This window comes from Heteronotia binoei, chromosome 15, assembly GCF_032191835.1.
Source record: "Heteronotia binoei isolate CCM8104 ecotype False Entrance Well chromosome 15, APGP_CSIRO_Hbin_v1, whole genome shotgun sequence".
NCBI classification, from domain to species: Eukaryota; Metazoa; Chordata; class Lepidosauria; order Squamata; family Gekkonidae; genus Heteronotia; species Heteronotia binoei.
This window is the reverse complement of record NC_083237.1, coordinates 62539372-62545371: the sequence shown is the minus strand read 5'-3', so window position 1 is coordinate 62545371 and position 6000 is coordinate 62539372. Positions and strand designations below refer to the sequence as shown.

The 6000-nt window shown below is 50.9% G+C and overlaps 1 protein-coding gene across 1 annotated transcript in view; it reads left to right on the top strand.

Moving 5' to 3' along the window:
• The first annotated feature begins 981 nt into the window (after nt 1-981).
• The window catches only part of TLK2 (tousled like kinase 2), a 72717-nt gene continuing 67698 nt past the window's right edge, over nt 982-6000 (top strand). Inside the window, exon 1 of the mRNA XM_060255481.1 lies at nt 982-1375. The gene's annotated coding sequence lies outside the window, so the exon portion shown is untranslated. The remainder of the gene's footprint in view (nt 1376-6000) is intronic.

Below are 6000 nucleotides of genomic sequence, written 5' to 3'. Positions count from 1 at the left end.
GCCAAGATCAAGGCTGTGACAAGCATAATTGAACTCCAAAGGGAGTTCTGGCCATCACATTTAAAGGGACGGAACACCTTTTCAATTCCTTCCTTCCATAGGAAATAATGAAGGATAGGGGCACCTTCTTTTGGGGCTCATAGAATTGGACCCCCTGGTCCAATCGTTTTGAAACTTGGGGGGTATTTTGGGGAGAGACACTAGATGCTATACTGAAAATTTGGTGCCTCTACCCTAAAAAACAGCCCCCAAGAGCCCCAGATACACGGGGATCAATTCTCCATGATTTCCTATGGAAATAAATCTCCATAGGGAATAATAGAGTTCCCAGCAGACATTTCCCTCCCCTCCCCCCCTTTCTGACGACCCTGAAGCGGTGGGGGGGGGAAGAGGGCCTCCAAACCGGGGGATCCCCTGCCCCCACCTGGGGATTGGCAACCCTAGTGCCACCCCACATCTCGAGTCTCTTGCAAAGGTCTCAAAGACCACCACCCCCCCCCCCCCACGATGCAGGAGAGAGACACCCCCCTGCCCGAGATGGGGACCTCTCAACCCCCTTTAGGAACCAGCTCTCCTCCCTCGTTTTGCAATCCCACGCGATTGTGCAGGTTTCCCCCCCCCCCCCCAAAAAAAACCATTGATGCACGCCTCTCCCAACGACGATCCTGTGAATTTTAGAGGAAGGCATTTGTGAGTTTCCTGCGTTGTGGAGTGGGGTCAGACTAGACGACCCCGGAGGTCCCTTCCAACTCTACGATTCTGATTCCTCCTCCTTCCCTCCCTCCCTCCCAGCCCCATTGCAATCCACGCCCACCTCCCCTCTGCTTCCCCGGTGCAGGACTCCCGCCCAGCGGCGCGCGTGCCGCCGAGGCGTGCGACCCCGCCCCTTGCCGCTCCTCGCCCCGCCCCCTCCTCTCGGCCCCGCCCCGCGCTGACCTCTCCCCTCCTCCTCCTCCTCCTCCCCCCCCGTGCAAATCTCGCGAGACAACGCGCGCTTTCACAAGTGGTCTTTTTTTTCTCCCCTCTCCCCCCCCCTTCTTTTGCACCAATCGATCCGGGGGCTGGGCCGGGCTTTGGGGGGGGAGGCGAGCCAAAAACACACGGGGGGTGGGAGCTGCCCGGGGGCGCGGAGAGTGAGGGGCGCCCCGCCCCGCCCCCCCATTGCCCCTTGCCCTTCGGGGGGAGGGGCGCTCCAGCCTCCCCGGGAGGAGGCCCCCCTCGCCGGGCAAGGCGGCTACGCGAGGCCGGGGCTTTTGCGGCCTACCCCGCCTGCGAGGAGGAGGAGAAGGCGCTGGTCCCCGGCGCTCCCCCTTCCTTCCCTTCCCTTCCCTTCCCTCCCTCCGCATCTCTTCTTCTCCCAGCCCAGCCAGTCCAGGTGAGCCAGAAGCGAAGGCCGGGCTCCTTTCTTCCCCCCCCGGCGGCGAGGTAGGCCTCAGGGCCCGCTGGCTCCGCGCTCTTCGCGGCGGGGGCGTCTCTCTCTTCCCCCCCCGCCTGTTGCTATGGGAACCCCCCCCCCCGCGGTAGGGGCCTGGGTTGCCATGGTGACGCTGTAGGGAGCCCCACACTCGGGGGCGGGGGGGCGCTGCCGCTTCTGGGCTTGTTTTTTTGGGGGGGGGGTGATGCTGGTGGGGAGGCCTCGGGGCGGGCCTGCTTGGAGGAGCCACAAGGGGTGAGTGGGGCTAGGTGGGAAGGGGAGGATGGAGGGGGTTGCCATGGGAACTGTCTGGGGTGGGGGGGTTGGGGGGCAGAGGGAGCCAAGAGGGGGGGTTGGGCGTGTCGGGGGTTCTGGAGGGGGGAGGGTTTTGTGGGGAGATGGGAGCCCCCCACTCCCTCGGTGCCAGGCTGGCCAAGGGTCCAAGTTTGGGTAGGAGGCGATGTTCCCTCTAAGCTGCAGAGTCTTGTGAGCAATGATTCTACTTTTGTGAGTGACTGGTATTAAGGTTGTGAGCTCCTGGCATTCAAGTTGTGAGCTCCTGGCATTCAAGTTGTGAGCTGTTGCATCAATTAGCGTGTTCTGGGGGGTCATCCTTTCTGAGCTAAGACGAAAATGTGTGATCTGGAGGTTAAAAATCTGTGAGCGAGCTCACATTAACACAGCTTAGAGGGAACACTGGTCCCCACCAATGTTCCCGCTAAGCTGCAGAGTCTTGTGAGCAATGATTCTGCTTTTGTGAGCTCCTGGCATTCAAGTTGTGAGCTATTGCATCAATTAGTGTGTTCTGGGGGTCATCCTTTCTGAGCTAAGATGAAAATGTGTGAGCTGGAAGCTAAAAATCTGTGAGCGAGCTCACACTGACACAGCTTAGAGGGAACACTGGTCCCCACCAATGTTCCCTCTAAGCTGCAGAGTCTTGTGAGCAAAAAATTCTACTTTTGTGAGTGACTGGTATTAAAGTTGTGAGCTCCTGGCATTCAAGTTGTGAGCTCCTGGCATTCAAGTTGTGAGCTCCTGGCATTCAAGTTGTGAGCTCCTGGCATTCAAGTTGTGAGCTATTGCATCAATTAGTATGTTCTGGGGGGGTCACCCTTTCTGAGCTACGACGAAAATGTGTGAGCTGGAGGCTAAAAATCTGTGAGCGAGCTCACGCTAACACAGCTTAGAGGGAACACTGGTGCCCACCAATGTTCCCTCTAAGCTGCAGAGTCTTGTAAGCAAAAATTCTGCTTTTGTGAGTGACTGGTATTAAAGTTGTGAGCTCCTGGCATTCAAGTTGTGAGCTGTTGCATCAATTAGTGTGTTCTGGGGGGGGGTCATCCTTTCTGAGCTAAGACGAAAATGTGTGAGCTGGAGGCTAAAAATCTGTGAGCGAGCTCACGCTAACTCAGCTTCGAGGGAACACTGGTAGGAGGTGTTTGTTTTTGTAAGGAGGGGAACCCATAAAGGGTGGAGTGGAGGTGCCCTTCCATGGGGGCAACACCTGTTTCTTGCCTGGGTTTTTTTTTTTCCTTGCATGGTTGGCAGTTATTAAGAAGCTTCCAACTCTTGAAGCCTGTTTGGTGATGAGGGGGAAGGTTGATCCCTGCGCATGTTCGCCTTTTAATTCTGTGTGTTTCTCTAGAAAGTAGACACATCTTTTGGGAAGCAAGGCGTGTGGTGGTGTGAGAGCAGTGTGTGTGTGTGTGTTTGTTCATGAGTGGGGGTCAGCTGTTTCCTATCAGAACAGTTGCATAGATTGAGGGAGGGGCATGTTGTTTGAAGTGAAAACTGGGGAAGAGGAAAATACCTGTGGAATTTGAGCCCAGTTGTGATGGCGGGGAGACAACGTATTTCTGCATTCTGATTAGTCCCATTGAAAGCAGAGAATTAAACTGTGGTTCTGGCTGTGAACTCCCTTTAGACACATACCCCACTTTAGTTTCTTCGTTCCTCAAGGAATACTGCATGCCTTGGAGGTAGAAGAGATCTGAAGTCTTTTTAAAACAGAACATACTCACTTGACTTTCTCAGATGCCAGCCAAGCTTTAGGGGGTCTGGTAGCCCTTGTGGATTCCTTCATGTGGATTTGTTCATTCCTCACCTTCATGTGGATTTGTTCTGAAGCTTGGCTTGATTCCACATCATAGCTTGAAAGTTGACTTCCATTCTGTGTTTCTGGTCAGGTCCCCCAGTTTAAGTTCAGCAGCCTTGCTTGGAAGTTTTAAGAACGTGTATGTAAACATTCTCAGAATAATTTTTCTCTCTTAATAGACACCCTGACACTAAAAGCACATATCTGTGAGCCCCATCGCTTGAAGTTGAATAAGCGTCTAAGCAAAAGTGTTGTTAGGTTTGTAACCTTACAGTGATAATCATGAGATGGGCTACTAGTCCATAGAGGTGGCCATGTTAGGGCAATATACAGGTTGTCTTTTATTTTTATTTTTTAAAAAAAAAAACCTAAAACCTTTCCTCTTCCTCTTTCTCTTCGGGGAATGCATCTGGATGTGGTGGACTTTAAAAATGTCCAATACCTAACAGGTCTCATAGAGACATAATGGATAGAAACAGAAAGAATTGTTGTGACGTCAGAGGTTTTGTTTTCCTCCATCTTTCTAAAGGGCATTTACTGCCCTTCAGGAATTTTCCTTGGAAGCATGTGCTGCTATTCAAAGCATTTCTATACTTTATGGGGGGGGGGGCAGGATGAAAGTACAACAGATACTTCTGGAAACAATGTTTTGAAGAAGATAGGAATCATCGGGCTGGATGTATTTTGCCCTTCTACAGTTAAATTGTACGTTTGCTGGACTAGTGGAAGTCATTCAGAGATGTCTCCCCCACCCTTTCCTAGTAGGATTTTGAAGGTCTCGGGCTGTGTGTTTGATGCCATTCCAGTATGTTGTTGGTTAAAGAGAAAGGAGAAAAAGTTTCTCTTCTCTTTGTTACTGTTTTTTATTTGTTTATAGTGCATTTTGCATTTGGGGAGTTGGTGTAGTGTAGTGGTTAAGTGTGCGGACTCTTATCTGGGAGAACCAGGTTTGATTCCCCACTCCTCCACTTGCACCTGCTGGAATGGCCTTGGGTCAGCCAGAGCTCTCTTATCTGGGAGAACCGGGTTGGATTCCCCACTCCTCCACTTGCACCCGCTGGAATGGCCTTGGGTCAGCCAGAGCTCTCTTATCTGGGAGAACCAGGTTTGATTCTCCACTCCTCCACTTGCACCTGCTGGAATGGCCTTGGATCAGCCATAGCTCTAACAGAGAGCCAGTTTGGTGTAGTGGTTAAGTGTGCGGACTCTTATCTGGGAGAACCGGGTTTGATTCCCCACTCCTCCACTTGCACCTGCTGGCATGCCCTTGGGTCAGCCATAGCTCTGGCAGAGGTTGTCCTTGAAAGGGCAGCTGCTGTGAGAGCCCTCTCAGCCCCACCCACCTCACAGGGTGTCTGTTGTGGGGGAGGGAGATAAAGGAGACTGTGAGCCGCTCTGAGACTCTTGAGTGGAGAGCGGAATATAAATCCAATGTCGTCTTCTGTCTTCTTCTAAAAATTGTAGGATATAGAAGCATTTAATGAAGCAGGGATGGATGAATGCTTGCTGTCCCTGAATGCTTATGCATTTGTTTCGGTCTGAAATTTGGGGGAAAAAACATATAGGAGTGAAGACTGCTTGAGTCGTTTAACCAGCCACACAGTTACCGGTACTTATTTGGATCATAGGCTTTTTGAAACGTATGTTTGAATTTCTTGCATATACTTCCTGTAATTGATTTATGATGGATTAAATATTGATACTACAGAGCAGTTCCTGCTGGTGGATTAGCACAGTCTAAACTCTCGTGTGCATTTCTGTATGCGTCTGTGCATACAAGGACAATGTGCAGCATTACCATATATCGGCACCTGTAGCTACTTGTATCACTGAATGGTAATGTAAGAGATAACACAGTTGAGACCCTTTTTTCCCCTAGTAGCCTGTTGAAATTGTGTGTATCGGGAAAGGAATGGGTCATGCTGGGTTGCCTGCTGTTGAAGATTCTTGAGGAGGTATCTCTGGAAATTGCCCTTTTGTGCATACAGGAAAAACAGCCAAGGTAGTCAAGGAAGCAAATTTAGGGGAGGGACGCTGGCTCAGTGGTAGAACATCTGCTTGGGAAGCAGAAGGTCCCAGGTTCAATTCCTGGCATCTCCAAAAAAAGGGTCCAGGCAAATAGGTGTGAAAAACCTCAGCTTGAGACCCTGGAGAGCCGCTGCCAGTCTGAGAAGACAATACTGACTTTGGTGGACCAAGTGTCTGATTCAGTATAAGGCAGCTTCATATGTTCATATGTTTATGTTCATATGTCTATGTATGGTCTGTCTCTTACACACTATGAAATAAACCAATAACAGTGACACACGTATGCTATAAAGGGGATATATAGCAGATGGAAATGCACTTGCAGTTCCTCAGACTGGACAGCTGAACAAAATAATGATGGGTGTCGTAGTTTTCCATGGTGACATAGCCGTTTTTCACCAAAACTTTATCGCTGTGGATAGAAGGGGGAAGTAATTGATAAAAGCCATGGCACTCCGGTTTC